General features: G+C 46.5%; 1 long non-coding RNA gene across 1 annotated transcript; it reads left to right on the forward strand.

The window, feature by feature from the left end:
• The first annotated feature begins 4880 nt into the window (after positions 1 to 4880).
• On the forward strand, positions 4881 to 6818 carry LOC138417230 (uncharacterized). The gene is made up of 2 exons (XR_011248042.1): positions 4881 to 5046; positions 6652 to 6818. It is a non-coding gene; the product is annotated as an uncharacterized lncRNA (long non-coding RNA).
• Positions 6819 to 23274: the final 16456 nt, after the last annotated feature.

A 23274-nucleotide genomic window follows, 5' to 3' on the forward strand; every position in this document is an offset into this window, starting at 1 on the left:
GTTAGCAGCAACTAGTGATAGCATTTGCTCTGATTTTCCCATCTTTTAGACTGATGAAATGTTTAGTTATGGGTGACCAAACTTGAAGAGTTATGTGTGTGTGTGTCAGTGACTTCGGTAGCTGAGCTCTCAACAGATTGGGGAGCACCTTAGAAGACGTGGAAAGTCTTGACATTTAGAAGCTAATGTATTCATCTAGTTGCTTTACAACATTTGATGTGTATCTTATAAATTAATGTTAAGAGTTTATTTTATTTACAAGCTGTATTTAGGTGCTTTCCCATTTTAAAAAGTTCTCAGTTCTCCGTGTAATAGGAAATCTTTTTTTCTAGTTCATTATAATTATCTAGTTCGCTGTAATCCCCACGGATGGATAGCAAAGTTATTTAAGATATTATTAGTAAAGATAATTTTTTCCCATTATACAAATAATATGTAAATTCATTCATTTTTTAAAAAATGCTAAAGTTCTTTTTTTTCCACAAAGCATACTTACTCATATGACACTTTGTTACAAAAAAAAAGAGGCTGAAAATAAGAGTGACTATAATTGTCATTGGGACATTTTTGAGAGTGAACGGATTTGCTATTAATTATGCCGGGACAGGACAGCAGGCACAAACTAAGTGTGTAGGTTAAGTGTAATGTGAGTCTCCGTATTAAAGATACTGTAGTATAATGGCTTTGAAAAGTACTTGTGAAGCACTTTGTTTTCCAGTTAAGAAATTTGCCATGGAAAATACTGGTCTATTTTTTTCCAGGTGGGGAAAAAAGCACTGCATTGCTTGCTTGCTTTCCTATTTTGAAATAATTTCAAACGTAGAACAGAGCTGCGTGAAAAGTACAGCCTATACCCTTCACCCAGATCATACCACATTTGTTTTATCTCTGTTTTTCCTGAAACATCTGAGAACTGGTTGTAGAGATCACAGCCCCTGAGCCCCTGAAGACAAGCATGAGAGAACAAGGGTGTTCTCTAATGCATTCCTTTATACAATCGCAGTTTGGTTATCAATTTCAAAAGATCTAACTGAGACAGTCCTATGGATTACACAGAAGCCGTACTAGAATCTCAACGGTTGCCCCCATAACGTCCTCTACAGAAAACTCCCCCCTCCATCCAGCATCTAACCCGCAACCAGGCGTTGCATTCACACGTCACATCTCTGGTCTCCTTTAGTCTGAAACAGTTGCTCAGCTTTCTGACGTTTTTTAAAAAGTGGAGACAAATTGTTTTGTAGACTGTCCCTCAATTCGGGTTTGTCTGTTTCCTCATAATTAGATTCAAGTATTTGGCAAGAATACTATGATTTCGGTGATATATCCTCATATTACCATGTCAGGAGGCACATCATGTCATTTGATTTCAATATTGTTGACGTTAAAACACTTTCAAAACTTCTCTTCTTGTGTGTTTCCATTATTCTAATTACTCTTAGGCTGATAAACACCCACGGGGACTTAGATCCATTCAATCCACGTTCTTAATTGTTTTCTAATTGGGGAAACAATAGAAAAATGGTGAAATGGCATGGATGTTCCTGAGTGCCATTTGTTTAAAGTACTTTTGTGGACCCAGTGATTATTTTTTCTGGCACTGACCTGAGTGGAAAGAAACCACCCCAGTGAAACTGGAATCCTTCGGTCATGTTCTCCAGAGAGCTAACTGGAGACTCCCGCCTTTGGAGTCTTCTGGTTGTGAAAACCATAAACCCAGGTCCAATTGCTTCACTTAAAAAAAAAAAAAAAAAAGTTGATTGGTTCACAGAGCTGAACAGTCAAGGCTAGAACTTCAGCACAGATGCTATATTAAAAGTGCGGCTGGGAGAACCTAGTACAGTCAGGGGAATGGCCTGTATTTGCTTGATCCAAACGGGAGCCACTAAGCCACGGGTGTCCGAGGTGTGGCTGGTGCAGCCGAGAAACTTCATGTTTAATGACGTGCGTGCTTGTTAGCTGCTCAGTCGTGTCCGACTCCCCTCGAGGACTGCAACCCGCCAGGCTCCTCTGTCCTCGGGATTCTCCAGGCAAGAACGCTGGAGTGGGTTGCTATGCCGTCCCCCAGGGGATCTTCCTGGCCCAGGGATCAAACCCATGTCTCGAAGTCTCCTGCATTGGCAGCCGAGTTCTTCACAACTACTGCCACCTGGGAAGCCCTTAACTCTGTGTAATTTTAATTAATTTATATAATTAAAAATAAATGGAGCGAGTGGCTGCTATATTTTACAACACAGGCTAGAATCTCCATTTTTTTCTTTTTAAATTAATTTTTATTGGCATATAGATGCCTTATTAGAATCTCTGTTTCTGGCTTTGCTTTCCTGTTCGTTATTTTTTCTCAGGCAAATGACCCCTTTGTGGTGACAAAAATGTTCTGCAGCAACTCTAGCATACCTCCTGCCATTAACTACCCACCTGGAAGGGAGCCTCCCCTTCCCGCTAATGGCAGTCGAGGCCTCAAAGCCCACTCTCCGTGGCCCTGTCCAGTTCCAGACCCACGTCTGGGCGGGGTCGGTGAGCGGCGGTACCTCAAATAGTCAGGGAATCAGGGCTCTGTCACCTCATGAAAGAATACTGTTGGTCACTCAGTCGTATCCGACTCTTTGCAGCCCCATGCACTGTAGCCCATTCCCTTCTCCAGGGGATCTTCTGACCCAGGGATCCAACTGGCTCTCCTGCATTGCAGGCAGATTCTTTCCCGTCTGAGCCACCAGGGAAATCTCGAAAGAAGGAGCCTGTGAAAGCACAGGGAGCGCAGTGCGTCACTTGCAGCTTTGTTTACGAGTGTTTGGGTGCACCTTCCGCATGAAGGAGAGAGTTAAAAGCATAAGCTGCTGTGCAAAAGGCACGTGGGGACAGACAGCAGCCCTCGCCAAGGAAAATGGTAAAAGTAGAAATGAAATTTGGGGGTCTAATGGGGTGTTCTGAATTTGAAAGAAAGGTTTAAATCTCATAATAGTGACATGGGGGGGGGGAGGGTTCAGGTATTGTTTGTTTGGCCTGTATTTACCATAACGAAATCGGATACAAATCTAGTGTATAAAGAGGACATGAACCCAATAAATAGAAGCTTCAGTCTGATGTGGCAGAGGGACTCCAGGGCCCCTGGAAGTCCAGGGGTTAGGACGAAGTGCTCTCACTGTTGGGATGCTGGGTTCCCTCCTTGCTCAGGGAACTAAGATCCTGCAAGGCCCACGGCACAGCAGGAGAAAAGAAAGAAACGGCAGAAAGTTCAAAGTGTACTACTTTGGGAATATAACACCAGGAGAGAATCGTGGTCTTAGAGCAATGGGTACATGGAATGCCCAGGGGGCTGGAGAGGGGGAGGGCGGGTGGGGCTAGTAAACCAGAGTCTCCCTTTAAACACAGACACAGACACACCGCGGCATTGTTACCATGTTACCACTTGGGAACACATGCGCCCACTGTTGCCAGCTCTTCCAACTTTTAAGGAGATACCAGAGGGACTTCCCCGGTGGTCCAGTGGCAAAGACTGCACGCTCCCAAAGCAGGGAACCCAGGTTTGATCCCTGGTCAGGGAACCGGATCTCATATGCAGCAACTGAAGATCCTGCATGCTGCAACTAAGACCTGGCACAACCGGATAAATAAAAATAGATATTTTTAAAAAGAAGATATCAGAAATCCAGAGTGTCCCATGAGACATCCTGATTTTTAAAACAACCCGTGAGAGAGACCACACAGACCAGCCGGCCCCAGATGCCTGCAGGCTGCCCGTTGCCAGCGCCGTCTCAGAGGCTCAGAACTATAGACCATCGACGGCTCTCATTCCTTCACCGTGAAACTGTCTCCTGAGGACTGAATGAGGTAGTGTGTGCAGAGGGCTGGGGACAGTGCCCAGGGATTAAGAAGCCCCCACTGGATGTCGGCTGTTCCGTCCGTTCTCAGGGAGATGGCTGAGGCCCAGAGGGATTCGGTGACCAGCCCAGAGCAGTCCTCCCACTGGGTGACACCACAGCGTGGTCCCCAGACAGCAGCTCCAGCATCACTGGGATGCAGGTTAGAGATGCCCACACTCAGGCCCCACCTCTGTTCTGCGGAACAGACTCTCTGCTGGTGGGGCCCGGAGTCTACATTTTAACAAGCTCTCCCCAAGTGCTTCCTGTGTACAGGACAGACTGAAAAGTTCTGAAATCCATCTGTATCAGTCTTAGCAGAACTGCTTTAAGGAACACGGCTTATAATCACTTCTAAAATTCATAAAGATGTACAGTAACCTTCATTTTCTCGTCTGGCATATACCGTGCTGTTAACTTGGCAAAAGCAAGCTTCTGTCTCCAGCCCCCTGTGCAAGGGATCCCACTCCCTTAAATTAGTATAATCTGACATTCCAGAATTGCAGTGTTGATCAAGTATAGTAACTCCCCACAGAAATCATTAGAGGCGTGCAGAAACAAGCCTCGGAAAACTCCAGGCTGGATTTTTGTGTCGGGCTATCCAGCAAAGGGGAAGACAAAAAAGGCTAGAATCTGATGAACAGTCCCACCCACAGATGGTATCAGTACAGCATTCCTTTCCCGTCCCATCCCCCAGCAATGCCTGAGACGACGAGCGAATAGCATTCACGGCATTGTTCCACGCCGACCTGGAGCAGGTTCCACTCGGATGAAAGAACAAGGTACTGTTCTTATGGAACATAGGAGTCCTGTTCCTGGGCTCTCTGTCCTGTGCTAGCTTTAAATCTGTGCTGGGCAGTCAGTTGCAAATCAGGTTTTCCCCAACATTCCCAGAAGCCTGCAGCTGCTGTCTCAGGTATGTGCCCGGGGTGACTCAGGTAAAACTCTGTATGCTTAGTGACTCAGAAAGTAAATCATTAACTTGGTGAAATGCTACCTGCCGAGCACGGGTAAAGGGACCTTGAAGAAGAGGGCTTTGGAATGTGGGCCTTCCAATAATGCCATGACGATGGGAACAGCAGTCCTGCTCAGTGTTGCTTCTCGGGTGGATCGGTGACTCACCCCAGAATCATCTGGGATCAGAAAGAAGCTCCAGTCAGTCACTGTCAGGAGGAACAATCCGCACCAGGTATCTTACCAAGAATGCAGGTTTCATCTGTGTGAATCTCTGTCTGGTAAAGCAGGAAAACGTGAGAAAGTATTCTTGGTTTAAACACACACACACAGATAACTTTTGCCGGGTGGAGGGTGAGTCTACTGTTAGCATTTAAAATCTCACCAGGAATTCAAGTAGATGCTAGCCTTATGTTCAGATATTTGAAATGAAGAGAAAATGGACTAACAGCTTGAACAGTGCAATATGTTGAACACTGCACAACATATTAACCAACTGGACAATCGTGGGGTGACGTAACCATACGCTTAGAAGCCCAGGAACAGGGGAAAGCCCTGGAGTTAGAGGGAAAACCCACCATTCAGGCCTGAACAGAAGTCCTTGGCTGCTGACAGAATCTCCCTCCCCTTGACTTCAGACTTGAGACAAACCGAGCGAGTCTGTCAGACACACACAGACAGGTTTTAACTAGTTGATTTTTAAACTGAGTACATGCATTTATACATACACAAATCTAGTCTGCTGGCACATGGAATTAACATCAACGTACTGAAAAAAAAAAAAAGATAGATAAAAAGGGACTTCCCTGGGAGTCTAGTAGATAAGACTCTGCATTTCTACTTCAACGGGCACAGGTTCGATCCCCGGTTGGGTTGGGGAACTAAGATCTTGCAGGCCACCTGGTGTGGCCCTAAATTTAAAAAAAAATTTTTAATCTATAACATTAACGTAATGCACACTTCTGGCACAAAATGCCATACAAAATGCCAGAAGTGGAAATGTTAGTTGCTCAGTCATGTCCGACTCTGTGACCCCATGGACTGTAGCCCCCAGTCTCCTCTGTCCGCAGAATTCTCCAGGCAAGCATACTGGAGTGGGCTGCCATTCCCTTCTCCGGGGGATCTTCCCAAGCCAGGGATCAGACCCGGGTCTCCTGTATGGCAGGGTAATTCTTTACCATCTGAGCCACCAGGGAAGCCCACAAAACTACACAATACTTGAAAAATAACTTCAAACAAATCTCACCCTGAAATGGCCACTGTAATAATTGTCCAGTCCCCTGTGGAAAACAGGAGTAAAACCTTTGCAATAAAGTGGTCACAGTTCCGTTGCTGCCCATGAGGGTTCTTCTAGCGAGCTGGCCTCCATGGCCTCCCTCCGCCCTCGTGGGGCCTTGGCTGGTGCTCCTGGGGCCTGTGCCCAGTGGGGCTGGCGTGTGCCTCCATCAGCCAAGCCGACAGGGGAGGGAGGGGAAATAAACAAGGAAGGGAGAGAGCCAGGAGAGGAGGCCGAGTGGCCGGGAAGCTGGCCAAATGGCAAAGGGCTGAATGGGCTACATCAGCTTCTGACAGCGCCTCAGATATCTCCGGCGTCCTGTCCCGCTGCTGCGTGAATGCCAGGGAACACAAAACCCCTCTGCCTGGACGTCACCAAGAATTCATAAATGTTGCTTTTTAAAACAGCACGTTTAGCAGAGCAAAATGTTCATAATTTTGAAGGATGAAAATGTGGAGACGGAAGGTGAGGTCACCTTGACGTTTCTTAATCAAGTCGTGAAGTTCAAGTTCAGCCTGCCAACTTCTTGTTTTAATCATGGTTAGCGTTTTTCCTCTTTTGCAGGGTTTACGCTTGAATGTCGAAGACTTCTAGGAGGAGGAAAGATACAAGACTGATAACGCTTACGATCGGATTGGGGGGGTTTTCCTTCCCTCTCCTCTTTCAGCCTTGCAAAGACAAATAATGGTTAAGGATGGATAAAATATTTAAGAGTGGCCATGCATAATTTATTCCTGAGTTGTTGCTTATTTCCAGCTGAATAGTTTGCTCTCAATTAGGACTTCTCAGAACCGCCATGTCTCCTTGACAAACTGACATTAGGCTTATTTTTACTCTTTCCTTCCTAAGGCTAATTGTTTTTATTCTTTGTTGTGGTTGTTGAAGGACTCATTCCTAGATGTTCTTTTTATCAATAACAAAAATCAAAATTGGAGGCAGTTTTTCTTTTTTTAAAATATTTATTCCTGGGTCTTACTCAGCTTACTCAGAGCTTCAGAGACAATCTGGGAAAGACAAAAATATGCTTGCGTATATACCTGCCTCTATGTGTGCTTAGTAGCTCAGTTGTGTCTGACTCTGAGACCCGATGGACTGCAGCCCTCCAGGCTCCTCTGACTCTGGGATCCTCCAGGCAAGAATACCAGTGTGGGTAGCCATTCCCTGCTCCAGGGGATCTTTCAGACCCAGGGATCAAACCCAGGTCTCCTGCATTGCAGATGGATTCTTTACTGTCTGAGCCATCAGGGAATGAAATTATGTACGCAAGACTGGCTAAGGAAGCTGTGCGTCTAGCGAAGTAATATATGACTTCAGAAGAAATTTTAGGGAAAAAAGCATATATATATTAAAAAAAAAAAAAATCCCCCCCCCACCACCTCCCTAAAAAAAGCACTATTCAGAAAGATCCACTCAAGTTTTTCGGTACATATGCACATCAATATATACTTATTACCTAACGTGTGTTTCGATAGAAATAGGATGTTACATACATATCAATTATTCTGTAGCTTGCTTTCTTCAGGGGACAATATACTGTGAATGTCTTTGTTCTGTCAATACAGCTCTGCGTCATTTATAATGGATTCCTCGCTCTTCGTTACATAGATGAACTCTCATTTTATAAAACCAATTCCCTATCATTCGCTGCTTCCATTTTTTCACAATTATAAACAGTGCTGTGGTAAACAGCTTTGTAAATACATCTTTTTATTCTTTGTTCAATTAGTTCCTCAGGATAGATTTCTAGAAGAGGAATCATTAGATCAACACATATGTTTTTTTTTTTTTTTGGAGGCTGGGGCCATTGGTTCCTGAATATATCCAATTTCCTTCTGGAAAGGTTGTTCTAATTTACATTCTCACCAGAGATATGTGTGAGTTGTTTCCCACTCCAAAACACCTGATTTATTATTTTTATGCTCTTCCTAACTTAGTAGGGGGGAAAAGCATGTCTTTATTTTACTTTGAATATCTTTGGCTATTAATCTGAAGGACTTAAAAAAATTGTTTATTGGTATTTCTTCTTGTATTAGCTTCTCTACTGGGGTCATTTACAAAACATTTTAAAACCTGAGATATCAGGGAGTTTTTTTCTTAGTCTGGGTAAGGTAGGAACAGATTCCATGCGCCCAAGGCAGGGGACCTAGGTTTGATCCCTGGCTGGGGAAATAAGAACCCACATGCCACAGATGAGAGCTGCAACTAAAGACCTTGCGTGCCGTGACTGAGGCCCAGCGCAACCAAATAGATAAACAAAAACATTAAAAAGATTAAAACTGAGCTGTTGGTCTTTCCTTAAAATGTTTTATAGATTAAGGAAGTCAACCTTTGGGTCATCATTTTTTCCTAACTAGTCATTTGCTCCTTACTGTGTTTATCATAGTAAGAATCGCCTGCCAAGCAGGAGATGCAGGTTTGATCCCTGGGTTGGGAAGAATCCCTGGAGGAGGGCGTGACAGCCCACTCCAGTAATCTTGCCTGGAGAATTCCGTGGACAGGGGAGCCTGGTGGGCTGCAGTCCATGGCGTCGAAAAGAGATGGACACGATTTAGGACTAAACAGCAACAGCATGTTTATCATTGGCTTTTGTGTTTATCCTGTAGGAATTTATTATTTTCCATGGCAAAATCCTTTATTCGTTTCTCTAGTAGTTTCCCTCACAAATTATGTAAATATTTACCCAACTTTTATCCTAAGTTCTATTCTTCTATGACTGCTCTTACCTTTAAATATTTAATCCATCTGATAATTATCTGGCCATCAGGCAAAAGTAAGGATCTGAGTGTTTTTTTGAAATGCTCCATTGATTATTCTCACATAATGTATTGAATAAGACACTGCTTTTCATTGAACTGTAACTCACTTTTATCATTTGCCGATTTCTTAGTTGGCTTAAATTCAGAAAACGAAGATCATGGCATCCGGTCCCATCACTTCATGGGAAATAGATGGGGAGACAGTGGAAACAGTGTCAGACTTTGTTTTTTGGGGCTCCAAAATCACTGCAGATGGTGACTGCAGCCATGAAATTAAAAGACGCTTACTCCTTGGAAGAAAAGTTATGACCAACCTAGATAGCATATACAAAAGCAGAGACATTACTTTGCCAACTAAGGTCCGTCTAGTCAAGGCTATGGTTTTTCCAGTAGTCATGTATGGATGTGAGAGTTGGACTGTGAAGAAGGCTGAGCACCGAAGAATTGATGCTTTTGAACTGTGGTGTTGGAAACAATCTTGAGAGTCCCTTGGACTGCAAGGAGATCCAACCAGTCCATTCTGAAGGAGATCAGCCCTGGGTGTTCTTTGGAAGGAATGATGCTAAAGCTGAAACTCCAGTACTTTGGCCACCTCATGCAAAGAGGTGACTCATTGGAAAAGACTCTGATGCTGGGAGGGATTGGGGGCAGGAGGAGAAGGGGACGACAGAGGATGAGGTGGCTGGATGGCATCACTGACTCAATGGACGTGACTCTGAGTGAACTCCGGGAGTTGGTGATGGACAGGGAGGCCTGGCGTGCTGCGACTCATGGGGTCGCAAAGAGTCGGACGCTACTGAACTGAACTGAACTAGATGTCCTTGGGTTTGTTTTGGCCAAATCACTGACTTGTTCCTCTGTCTTCTTTGGGGCTGGTTCATGCTGGTTTGATTAGTGAAACTTCAAAATACATTTTAGTGTCTACATAGCTAATCCTCTTCTTCCCCCTCAAGAATTTACTTTTTACAAAATCAGTTATTTGGATGAAAAATAAATTCATATGACTCAAACAACCAAAAAACTTTTTTAAAGTACATGGTCTAAAGAAAACGGTGGCCTCCAAAGGGCTCCCACCACTGAGAACTGCCCAGAGCTGCTGCTGCCCGCATCTGTCCACACGGCGAGCCTCAGCTGCGCCTCCCAACCCAGCCTTTGCAGGAGACTCCCAGTGTCAGGGAGGTAATACACCCGTGATTCCACTGAGCTGGGAGTTAGAGCTGCCACTCAAGCACTTCGGGTTCGGGGCTTTCCTGGTGGCTCAGTGAGTAAGAATCCACCTGCCAATGCAGGGGGCATGAGCTCCACCCCTGATCCCAGAAGATCCTACATGCCACACAGCAACTACCCCCCTGCACCACAGCCACGGGCCTGCAATCTAGGCCCCAGGAGCCAAAACCATGGGGCCTGCCCGCTCTGGAGCCTGTGCTGTGCTGTGAGAGACGCTGCCACAGTAAGAGGCCCGTGTACCCCAGCTAGAGAAAGCCCGCTCACAGCAGTGAGGACCTAGTGCAGCCAAAAATAAACGAATCAATATTAAATTATTTATGAAATCAGATTCCTAATGCCTCTGGAACAACAGGCAAAGGAAGGAACTGCGGTGTTAGCTGGCATAGTTGGTCCCCATCACCAAGTGGAAACTAGTCTACGATTCCAAACTGGAGGAGGGTTACCTGGCATAGGAACACTTCTGCTACTTGAAATGAGTCACCCAGGAGGTAAATGGAAGGACACTCAGCTCAGTTCAGTTGCTCAGTCGTGTCCAACTCTGCGACCCCATGAACCGTGCAGCACTCCAGGCCTCCCTGTCCATCACCAACTCCCGGAGTTCACTCAAGCCCATGTCCATCAAGTTGGGGATGCCATCCAACCATCTCATCCTCTGTGGTCCTCTTCTCCTGCCTTCAATCTTCCCCAGCATCAGGGTCTTTTCCAGTGAGTCAGCTCTCTGCATCAGGTGGCCAAAGGATTGAGTTTCAGCTTCAGCATCAGTCCTTCCAATGAATATTCAGGACTGATATCCCTTAGGATGGACTGGCTGGATCTCCTTGCAGTCCGAGGGACTCTCAAGAGTCTTCTCCAACACCACACTTCAAAAGCATCAATTCTTTGGCGCTCAGCTTTCTTCACGGTCCAACTCTCACATCCATACATAACCACTGGAAAAACCATAGCCTTGACTAGACAGACCTTTGTTGGCAAAGTAATATCTCTCCTTTTGAATATGCTATCTAGGTTGGCCATAACTTTTCTTCCAAGGAGCAAGCGTCTTTTAATTTCATGGCGGCACTCACCATCTGCAGTGATTTTGGAGCCCCCCAAAATAAAGTCTGACACTGTTTCCACTGTTTCCCCATCTATTTCCCATGAAGTGATGGGACCAGATGCCATGATCTTAGTTTTCTGAATGTTGAGCTTTAAGCCAACTTTTGCACTCTCCTCTTTCACTTTCATCAAGAGGCTCTTTAGTTCCTCTTCACTTTCTGCCATAAAGTTGGTGTCCTCTGCATATCTGAGGTTATTGATATTTCTCCCGGCAATCTTGATTCCAGCTTGTGCTTCTTCCAGCCCAGCATTTCTCATGATGTGCTCTGCATAGAAGTTAAATAAGCAGGGTGACAATATACAGCCTTGACGTACTCCTTCTCCTATTTGGAACCAGTCTGTTGTTCCATGTCCAGTTCTAACTGTTGCTTCCTGACCTGCATATAGGTTTCTCAAGAGGCAGGTAAGGTAGTCTGGGATTCCCATCTCTTGAAGAATTTCCCACAGTTTCTTGTGATCCACACAGTCAAAGGCTTTGGCATAGTCAATAAAGCAGAAGTAGATGTTTTTCTGGAACTCTCTTGCTTTTTCCATGATCCAGCGGATGTTGGCAATTTGATCTCTGGTTCCTCTGCCTTTTCTAAAACCAGCTTGAACATCAGGAAGTTCACGGTTCACGTATTGCTGAAGTTTGGCTTGGAGAATTTTGAGTATTACTTTACTAGCATGTAAGATGAATGCAATTGTGCGGTAGTTTGAGCATTCTTTGGCATTGCCTTTCTTTGGGATTGGAATGAAAACTGACCTTTTCCAGTCCTGTGGCTGGCATATTGAGTGCAGCACTTTCACAGCATCATCTTTCAGGATTTGAAACAGCTCAACTGGAATTCCATCACCTCCACTAGCTTTGTTCATAGTGATGCTTTCTAAGGCCCACTTGACTTCACATTCCAAGATGTCTGGCTCTAGATGAGTGATCACACCATCATGATTATCTGGGTCGTGAAGATCTTTTTTGTACAGTTCTTCTGTGTATTCTTGCCACCTCTTCTTAATATCTTCTGCTTCTGTTAGGTCCATACCATTTCTGTCCTTTATCGAGTCCATCTTTGCATGAAATGTTCCCTTGGTATTTCTAATTTTCTTGAAGAGATCTCTAGTCTTTCCCATTCTGTTGTTTTCCTCTATTTCTTTGCATTGATCGCTGAGGAAGGCTTTTTATCTCTCCTTGCTCTTCTTTGGAACTCTGCATTCAGATGCTTATATCTTTCCTTTTCTCCTTTGCTTTTCGCCTCTCTTCTTCTCACAGCTATTTGTAAGGCCTTCCCAGACAGCCATTTTGCCTTTTTGCATTTCTTTTCCATGGGGATGGGATGGTCTTGATCCCTGTCTCCTGTACAATGTCATGAACCTCAGTCCATAGTTCACCAGGCACTCTATCTATCAGATCTAGTCCCTTAAATCTATTTCTCACTTCCACTGTATAATCATAAGGGATTTGATTTAGGTCATACCTAAATGGTCTAGTGGTTTTCCATACTTTCTTCAACTTAAGTCTGAATTTGGCAATAAGGAGCTCAAGATCTGAGCCGCAGTCAGCTCCCAGTCTTGTTTTTGCCGACTGTATAGAGCTTCTCCATCTTTGGCTGCAAAGAATATAATCAATCTGATTTCGGTGTTGACCATCTGGTGATGTCCATGTGTAGAGTTTTCTCTTGTGTTGTTGGAAGAGGGTGTTTGCTATGACCAGTGCGTTCTCTTGGCAAAACTCTATTAGTCTTTGCCCTGCTTCATTCCGTACTCCAAGGCCAAATTTGCCTGTTACTCCAGGTGTTTCTTGACTTCCTACTTTTGCATTCCAGTCCCCTATAATGAAAAGGACATCTTTTTGGGGTGTTAGTTCTAAAAGGTCTTGTAGATCTTCATAGAACCACAGTTCACTACTGCCCAATAAAAAAGAAAATTAAAAGCTAAATAGAGGATGTCTTCTCTCTCCTCCCTGGCTGTGGGGATGTTTTAAGTTTAGCCGACTGGATGCCCTCACCTGCCCCCTGAAGCTTGACCTGGTGGCCGAAAGAACCTGAAGCATTTGGGGATGTTTATGTGGCAGCAGCGGAACCCGGAGGTCCCCATTCATGCTGCCCCTGCGGCCTGACCCTCGGCTACGCTCAGCTGCCTGACCTATTCACCCCTGCACATCTTTCATGCCTGGTGCTTCAGCTTTCTTCTCAGGTCGGTGAGGTCCCAGAAATCCTTCTAATAAATTTCTTTTTGCTTAAAAAAAAAAAAAAAAGTACATGGTGAAAACACTTTCACCTCCTTTGGTTCCCAGTTTACCCAACTGTCATTCCCTTCCCTCAAGCAACACTTATGATTTGTTTCTTGCTTATCTCTCCATAGACTTTTTTTAAACATAAACCACACAGTACAAAAATGCATTATGTTTCCTCTTCTTATTATATAAAAATAGCATATTCTACCCTTTGCTTCTCTCATTTAATGTATTTTGGTAATCTTCCCACATCACTAGATACAAATCTTCCCCATTCATTTTGTCTCTATTCTTTTTTCTAAAGACAAACTTTAAATTGTGGAGTTATCTTAGAGTTACAGGAAGATTGCACGGATAGTACAGCATCACCCAGCTCCCTCTGATGCAAACATGTTACACCACCATGGTACATTTGTCAAAACTAGAAATTAACATTGGTACGTGTCTTTATCTGCTGAGGTTGCCATAACAAAATACCACAGACTGGGTGGCTTGAACAATAGAAATGTATTGCCTCACAGTTGTGGAGTTTGGAAGTCCAAGATCAAGGTGCTGGCGTGGTTTACTTCCGGAGGGCTGTTTCTCTCTGTGCCCTCACGCGGCCTCTCCTCTGTGCAAGAGAGAGGGGGCTCGAGCTCGAGGGCATGTCTTCTCATAAAGACCTAAAGGCACAGATATTATAGGATCAGGGCCACACCCTTACGATCTTATTTAGCTTTGGTTATTTCCTTAGAGGCCCCGTCTCCAGATACACCCACACTAGGGTTTAGAGGTTCAGTATATGAACTTGGAAAAGGTGAAGAGGATCAATTATTCAGTCTATACCAGGACACTATTACTCACTGAACTTTAGACTTTATTTGAATTTCACCATTTTTCCAATAATATCTCCTTTCTGTTCCAGGATCTAGTCCAGGATATCACGTTGCATTTAATCCCCATTCACATTTTGAACCCTGGTTTGGGGAACTAAGATCCCACATGCTGCGTGGTGTGGCCAAAAACATTTTTTTAAAAAAGAAAAAAAGAGATCCTTCTGGCTTCTAGTTCACATTTCTTGAGGAATAGTGGTTCCAAGTCATTGGACAGATTGGCTGAACCAGAATCTGCATTTTACCAAAATCCCCAGGAGATGTATCATTCACCTGATACACTGAAGTTTAGGAAGCAGTGATCTAGAGATGAATTTCAACCAGAGTAGAAATCCCATCTATACTGTCCCTGAGTATTGGGGTACAGTCTGGGAGGTGGTGCCCAGCGCTGCTTAAATTGCCCTCACGGGGTGGGGTTCACCACTCCTGGCCCCTATCTGCTGATTCACATACAGCTCAACTTCAGAAACTTTCCCCTCACTTTGAGATGAAATTGTCTTCCCTTTAATAATACCTTTGTAGGTGATTCCCCTTGCTGGGTAACACATTCCCACGAACTCAGAGGATTAAAAACAACACACACGTGTCATCTGAGTTTCTGGGGGTCAGAAGTCTAGGGACAGTTACCTGGATCCTGGCTCAGTGTCTCTCAGGCTACAGTGAAGGTGCCGACTGGGGCCGTCTGGATCCACATCCAACGTCAAGCACATTCAGGTCACTTGGGGGTAGAATATTCATTTTCTGCATCTGTAGGACTGAGGCCCTGAACTCTGGAGGCGCCAGCCTTTCCTACCCATGGCCCCCAGAGGGTGGAGCACAGCATGGCTGCTCGCTTTCCTCCAGGCCAGCGGGAGAATGCCTCCCTGAGTCCTTCCAGCTCTGACCTGTAAAGCCGCTTTAAGGGCGCCTCTGATTAGGTGAGGTCCACCCAAGATAAGTTCCTTTTTGATTAACTACCAAAACACCTTAAAGAATAGGGCTTCCCTGGTGGCTCAGATGGCAAAGAATCTGCCTGCAATGCCAGAGATCCAGGTCCATTCCCCTGGAGTAGGAAAGGGCAACCCACTCCAGTATTCTTACCTGGGAAATCCCATGGACAGGGAAGCCTGGAGGGCTACAGTCCATGGGGTCACAAAGAGTCGGACATGACTGAGTGACTTTCACTTACTTCCTTAGCAAGTCAACTAACCAGTAACCTCATCACGGGAAGGCTATCCCACTATCTCCTCTGGTTCCACCCACACGTGGGGATGAGGTGCGGTCCATCAGTGGGCTGGAATTCCACACAACTCCAGAGGGTGCCATACACACTATCGTCTATGTGAGTGGTGTCCTGGAGTTTTGCAATGACCAGCCTGCACAGTTAGGCAGGTGGGACTGCTCTGAATTTTCATGTTCCTGGCTCAGTTGTTCTTTTCTCAGAAGCCCCATAGAATTCCTTGACCCCTTCCTGGCAATATTCCTCTAAATAATCCAAACTTTCTCCAGGCAGAACAGCTCCAGCCCCTTTAAACTGTCATCACATGTCATAAGGTCACATGACCATCACATGAAATCAGTTCAGTTCAGTCGCTCATTCATGACTATTTGCAACCTCATGGACTGCAGCACACTAGGCTTCCCTGTCCATTACCAACTCCCGGAGTTTGCTCAAACTCATGTCCATCGAGTCAGTGATGCCATCCAACCATCTCATCCTCTGTCGTCCCCTTCTCTTCCTGCCTTCAATCTTTCCCAACATCAGGGTCTTTTTTAACGAGTCAGTTCTTCACATCAGGTGGCCAAAGAAGTGAGCTTCAGCATCAGTCCTTCCAATGAATATTCAGGACTGATTTCCTTTAGGATGGACTGGTTGGATCTCCTTGTAGTCCAAGGGACTCTCAAGAGTCTTCTCAAACACCACAGTTCAAAAGCATCAATTTTTTTGGTGCTCAGCTTTGTTTATGGTCCAACTCTCACATCCACGGATGACTACTGGAAAAACCATAGCTTTGACTAGACAGACCTTTGTCACAAAGTAATGTCTCTGCTTTTTAATATGCTGTCTAGGTTTGTCATAGCTTTTCTTCCAAGGAGCAAGTGTCTTTTAATTTCATGGCTGCAGTCAAGATCTGCAGTGATTTTAGAGCCCAAGAAAATAAAGTCTGTCACTGTTTCCATTGTTTCCCCATCTATTTGCCACGAAGTGCTGACCCAATGAACAGTAGGCCACCAGGTTCCTCTGTCTATGGGGTTCTCTGGGCAAGACTGCTGGAGTGGGCTGCCCTTTCCTCCTCCAGGGCATCTTCCCGACCCAGGGATTGAACCCATGTCTCTTGCGTCTCCTGCACTGGCCGGCGGGTTCTTTACTGCTAGTGCCAACTGAGAAGTCCCATGAACATCAAATTGGTCATAAACTGACTTCATGTTCAGTTTGTCTCAACAGTTGTTGTTCAGTCGCTCAGTTCATGTCTCTTTTGCAACCCCAGGGACTGTAGCCCGCCAGGCTCCTCTGTCCATGGGATTTTCCAAGCAAGAACACTGGAGTGTGCTGCCATTTCCTTCTGCAGGATCTTCCTGACCAGGGATCGAATCTGGGTCTCCTGCACTGCAGGAACATTCATTACCACTGACCTACTGGGAAGCCCTGGCCTGGACAGACATTTATTAAATGCCTTCTTGGTGACCAAATCCTTGCCACCATCAGCTATGTTACCTATCTGGCCATCTTCTCTGTCCTCCCTGGAAAGCACTCCAGTTTGTCGATATTCCACTTATAATGTAGGATTTATTGAGCAATTACTCTGTGCCAGCCAGTGCTTAAAGCAGTCGACATAGATTGTCTCACTGAATCATGTCAGCAGCACCATGACGTTGTATCATGCCACTTTATTGATGAGGAAATTCAGGCACAGAGAAGTTATGTAACTCCACCGAGATCACACAGCTTTTGGTGGCTGACTCTAGAGGCTGTGCTGTTTGTATTAGCCACTGCCTGGCTCCCTCCCAGAGGTTCACTCTGAACCTGGCAGGGCCCCTTCAGGAGCCAGAAGACCGTCCACTTCTCACGCTTTGTACTGCATTCCGTACGTTTTCATTAAAGCATCCTTGTTCTCATTGGCTTTATAGCACCTGTGTAATTCCACTATTTTAAATTACATTTAAAATCAATTAAAAAATTCTCCCTGTCCGGTTTCCCTGGTGGCTCAGTGGTAAAGAATCTGCCTGCCAATGCAGGAGACAAGGGTTTGATCCCTCATCAAGAGAGATTAAAAACCTATCTTTGGGGCTTCCCTGGTGGTCCAGTGGTTAAGAATCCACCTTGCAATGCCAGGGACACCGGTTCGATCCCTGGTTTGGGAAGATCCCACGTGCTGCAGCAACTAAGCCACAACGACTCAGCCTGTGCTCCACAGCCCGGGAACCGCGGCTGCTGGGGCCCACACACCTAGAGCCGCCGCTGCTCTGCAAGAGAAGCCGCCGAATGAGAACCCCGTGCACCACGAGAGAGTGGCGCCTACTCACTGCAACCAGAGAAAGGCCCTCGCAGTGAAGACCCAGCAGAGCCAAAAGTAAACAAACAAACAAAATTGTTATTTTTTTAAGACGTCTAAAAAAAATTCTCTCTGTCATGCTATAGATGTGGTTTCTCATATCCTCAATAATCTTCAAAAAAGTAAATGCTTTATTCTTTGCTAAACTTCACTGTTACAGCCAGAGGCCCCTCTTGGCTCATTGTCCACTGCTGGTATGCCTGCAGGCTTCATGTAGAGCAGAATCTCATTTACTAAGAGCCTACTGTGTAGACACTGCTGTACCATGTAACGCCAAGGACAGCAAAGGGCCTTTGAACCCTAGTGAAAAGAGACACAGGCTCCTAAAGCAGGAAAACAAATATACTCCCACGTCCCAAATCGTCTGACAAATATTGTTTTACCAGGGCACTTCATTTTCTAACTTCAGATCCATCTCAGTGTGATACAAGAGGAAGAGCCATGGGCTTGATACCCAGCCCCACTTAGTTACATGCATGGGCCTGGGCCACAGTTTCCTGAGCCTCAGTTTTCCCAGCTCCAAAACAGAAAACCAAGTCCACAATTCCTTTTTTTTTTTTTTGTACTTTTAAAATCCTGGGAACAAAACCACTTGCTTTTTTCTCCATCGGGCCAGCAAAAATGCGATGACCGGCAAAGCCTGAGTTGAGCTGGCATGAGACTCATTTAAGACCTCCAGTTAGCTCACAGAAGGTGAATGCTGACACACTCTGCTGAGAAATACAAAGCTTGATAACAGGGTGTTGCCCCCTCAAAACCCCAGGAGTCCTGATTCTGAAACCCGCTGGCCCCAAGGGTTTTGCATTAGGAATGGCGGGCCTGTAATACCAGTTCGGCCTGTGGCCAGTAGGAGAATTTGCACAAGGCCCTAAGCTCATGCCTGGGTCCCCTGAGTCCTGCCCCTTCACACTTTTCTGGGCAGCATTTTCCCTCCAGCGTCTGTTTAGATGCAGGCAGAACAAACAGCCTGGGACCCACATTTCAGGAACTTGTTCAGTTGTTAAATCGTGTCTGACTCTTTGTGACTCCATAGACTGTAACAACCAGGTTCTTCCGTCCATGGGATTTCCCAGGCAAGAACACTAGAGTGGGCTGCCATTTCCTTCTTCAGAGGATCTTCACGACCCAGGGATCGAACCCTGGTCTCCTGCACTGGCAGGCAGATTTTTTTTTTTAAACCACCGAGCTACCAGGGAAGCCTCATATTTCAGTAGCTGGAGGGGTAAAAGCTCCTCTTTCCTCTAAACCCGTGATTCTCCTCTCACTTCCCAGGAAACATGCAGCGCTAGCCAGAAAGCCAAACGACGCTTAGGGAGCACTTTGAACCTTGACCCTTGGCCCCTTGCCTCCAAAGCTACAAGACCCTTTGTGTAGCTCTGTTGCAGAAAGAAAAGCCACAGTGAAAAACGGATCAAATTCCTGGGGAGAATTAGAAGCCTTCTTTCACAGAGAAAGAATGGGATGTGCTGTCTCCCATTACTATAGAGGGATCATTTCAAAACTGTGTTCGAAAAAATGCTTTTAAAGCCTGGCTTTTCACAGTGCTTCTCTCAAGAGGGGTTATGTTCTAAATCATTTTGCTGGTGGGGAGGCAGAGACGCTAAGCAGGAGAGCGACTTCAAATCTAGAGAAACGTGCTTCTTGAGGACGGACTTGTATGTGCAAAGGCAGCCACTAGACTGCTTCGGTCACCCCCCCAGACGGCCGCCGTGGGCTCTGCCCTGGGACCTTCCTGTCTGACGGTGGCCGTACACCTTAGCAGAAGGTACGAGGTAGCAGAAGGTAAGCTTAAAGGGCGCATCTGTTTGGGGGTCGGAAAACGGGCCACGGAAGAACAGCCTCGAAGACTAGGCGGAAAGGCAGGGAGGGTGGTCAGCCCTGGGGCGGCGGAGGCCTCCAACAGACACACGGGACTCTGATGTGGAGCCCGGCAGGCGTGGGGCGTGTCCAGGGGACCCTGGGGGCAGAACCCAGACACCTTCACAGACCAAGAGGCCAGAAAGAGACTGAGGCCAAGTGAGGCAGAGTGTGTCAACTGGGACATCTCATTAACTGCCATGTCGCAGTGCAGGCCCATGGCTTTCTAAGCTTTCCTTTCCTATCGAGAGAAGCCGCAGCTGAATGTCTGTGTAGACTGTCAAAGGGCACCATATTGAAAGATACAGACATTTAAGCATAGTCCAGTACAGTCACTCAGTCGTGTCCGACTCTCTGCGGCCCCATGGACTGTAGCACGTCAGGCCTCCCTGTCCATCACCAACTCCCGGAGCTTCCTCAAACTCATGTCCATCGAGTCGGTGATGCCATCCAACCATCTCATCCTCTGTCGTCCCCTTTTCCTCCCACCTTCAATCTTTCCCAGCATCAGGGTCTTTTCTAATGAGTCATTTCTTCACATCAGGTGGCCAAAGTATTGAGCTTCAGCATCAGTCCTTCCAATGAATATTCGGGACTGATTTCCTTTAGAATGGACTGGTTGGATCTCCTTGCAGTCCAGGGGACTCTCAACAGTCTTCTTCAGCACCACAGTTCAAAACCATCAGTTCTTCAGTGCTTAACTTTCTTTACAGTCCAACTCCCATATCTACATGACTTCTGAAAAAACCATAGCTTTCACTAGATGGATCTTTATCAGCAAATTAACATCTCTGCTTTTTAGTTGTCTAGGTTGGTCTAAGCTGTCTAAGCTGTCTAGGTTGGTCATAACTTTCCTTCCAAGGAGTAAGCGTCTTTTAATTTCATGGCTGCAGTCACCATCTGCAGTGATTTTGGAGCCCAGAAAATAACGTCTGTCACTGTTTCCATTGTTTCCCCATCTATTTGCCATGAAGTGATGGGACTGGATGCCATGATCTCAGTTTTCTGAATGTTGACTTTTAAGCCAGCTTTTTCACTCTCCACTTTCACTTTCATCAAGAGGCTCTTTAGTTCCTCTTCACTTTCTGCCATAAGGGTGGTGTCCTCTGCATATCTGAGGTTATTGATATTTCTCCCAGCAATCTTCATTCCAGCTTGTGCTTCATCTAGCCCAGCTTTTCGAATGATGTACTTGGCACATAAGTTAAATGAGCAGGGTGACAATATACAGCCTTGATGTACTCCTTTCCCAATTTTGAATCAGTCCATTGTTCCATGTCCAGTTCTAACTGTTGCTTCTTGACCCGCATACAGATTTCTCAGGAGGCAGGTAAGGTGGTCTGGTATTCCCATCTCTTCAAGAATTTTCCACAGTTTGTTGAGCATTTAAGCATGGTTATGTGCAAATCTAACACTCCTGTGAATGTCTTCTTTTGGGCCAGGCTATAACAAAACGCCTTAGCCTGCACGGCTTATAAACAGCAGCCATTTATTTTTCATAGATCAGGAGGCTGTAAGCTCAGGATAAGGGAGCCAGCAGGGTCAGGTTCTGGTGAGGGCCTGCTTCCAGGGTGCAGGCTGCTGGAAGCCTCCACGTGTCCTCACACAGCAGAAAGGGCAGGGAGCGCTCTCGGGGTCTCTTTTTCTTTTTTTCTTGTGTATATGTATATATATATACTTATTATACACACACACACATGCTTGTGTGAGGCTTTCCTGGTGGCTCAGAGGGTGAAGAGTCTACCTGCAATGTGGGAGTTGCAGGTTCAATCCCTGGTTCAATCCCCAGGAAGATGCCCTGGAGAAGAGAATAGCTACGCATTCCAGTATTCTTGCCTGGAGAATTCCATGGACAAAGGAACCTGGTGGGCTCTATAGTCCATGGGGTCACAAAAAGTCGGACAGGACTGAGCAACTAACACTTTCACTTTTCATATGTACGTGTGTGTGTGTGTGTGTGTGTGTATCTCCCTCCGGAGCTCCTGCGTCTTGGGGTCAACCATGTGGCGGTGATGCGCTGCAGGTCTCCCTGTGGACTAGACGCCCAGCCTGGGCTTCCTGGCTCACCTCTGTAAGCACGCTACAGCAGGGAAGGCCTCCACCCTCGTGATCTAACCACCTCCCAAAGTCCCCACCTCCCGAGACCATCACCTTGGGGTTGGGATTTCAACTTATGAACTCGGGACACACACATTCTGCCCATAGGGTCAGGCTCCATGGCAGGGCCAGCACTCAGGTGAGGCAGGAGGGATGCCCAGGACACACCCTCTGCCAAAAGGGAGACCCTCGCTCCTGGGGGCTGCTCCTGACCAGGAGGCCCCTTAACAGTCTGTCTTCCGGGGGTCTCTCTTGCCTCCTGCAGGTCCGAGCTCTGCTCTGTGGGCACCCATTGGCATCTTAGGGTTCAGAGAGGACACACTGGCAAGGGAGGGCTGGGGGCGAGGTCTGAACTGCACCATTGAACCTGAAGTTCACTTGGGGAACTGAGAGCAGGAGGAGACTGCTGGCTGGTCCTTTGGGAGGGCAGTGAAAAGGGGGGTGGGGGGTCTGGCACAGGGGCCAGGGCAGCTGCCCACCTTCCCAGCAGGCCAGGCTGGGCTGAGGTGGCAGCCGCAGGACCAACAGCAGGGCCATCCTGTAGGAGGCAGGATGGGAGCAGCAGGTAAGCACCTGGGTTCTTCCATTTACTAATCATCAATATGTTGTGTTGTTCAATCGCTAAATCGTGTCCAACTCTTTGTGACCGCATGGACTGCAGAGTACCTGGCTTCCCTGTCCCTCATTATCTCCTAGTGGTTGCTCAAATTCATGTCCACTAAGTCAGTGATGCTATCTAACCATCTCATCCTCTCCTTGGCAGCCTCCTCCTTTTGCCTTCAATCTTTTCCGCATCAGAGTCTTTTCCAGGGAGTCTCCTCTTTGCAACTGGAGCTCAAAGTATTGGAGCTTCAGCTTTAGTCCTTCCAATGAATATTCAGGGTTGATGTTCTTTACGATTGACTGGTTTAACCTGCTTGCTATCCAAGGGACTCTCGAGAGAGTCTTCTCCAGCACAGTTGGAAAGCAATCAATTCTTTGGAGCTAATTATAATCCCTGGCAAGGGATTTAACCTCTCCGGGCCTCATTTTCTTCATCTCGAAAATGGGTATCAGCAGAGCAGCCCTGTCTCCCAGGGTGCGGTGGAGATTCAAGGCAAGCATCTATGTGAAGAGTTTAGAACACAGTCTGGCCCCCAGGAAGCTTTCACATTCTCAGTGAGGCCAGCGGACCTTAGACATGGGCAGCTGCGGACTCACAGGCCCACAGAGATAACCAGCGCTGGAGCCTCACAGATAGAATCACCTGGGGAATCCTTCCAACGTCCCCAACCCAGGCCACGGTCCCCTGCCCGATTAAATCCCAGTCTCTGGGGAGCGGTCTGGGCATCGGTATTTTTCTGGAAGTCTCCAGGAGTTTCCAACGCGCAGCTGAGTCTGGCAACCACGCTCATCTAGAACTTCGGGTGCCTGAGGCCTGAGTGGACAGAGGTGACCTTGAAAAGACACACACAGGCAACCATTTTGCGGCTGGAGGTGACGCCAGACGGGGTCGGGGGTGGGAGGCTGGGGGGTCCTCGGGGCCCAGCCCGGGGGCG

The sequence above is a fragment of the Ovis canadensis genome, chromosome 13, assembly GCF_042477335.2.
Source record: "Ovis canadensis isolate MfBH-ARS-UI-01 breed Bighorn chromosome 13, ARS-UI_OviCan_v2, whole genome shotgun sequence".
NCBI lineage: Eukaryota > Metazoa > Chordata > Mammalia > Artiodactyla > Bovidae > Ovis > Ovis canadensis.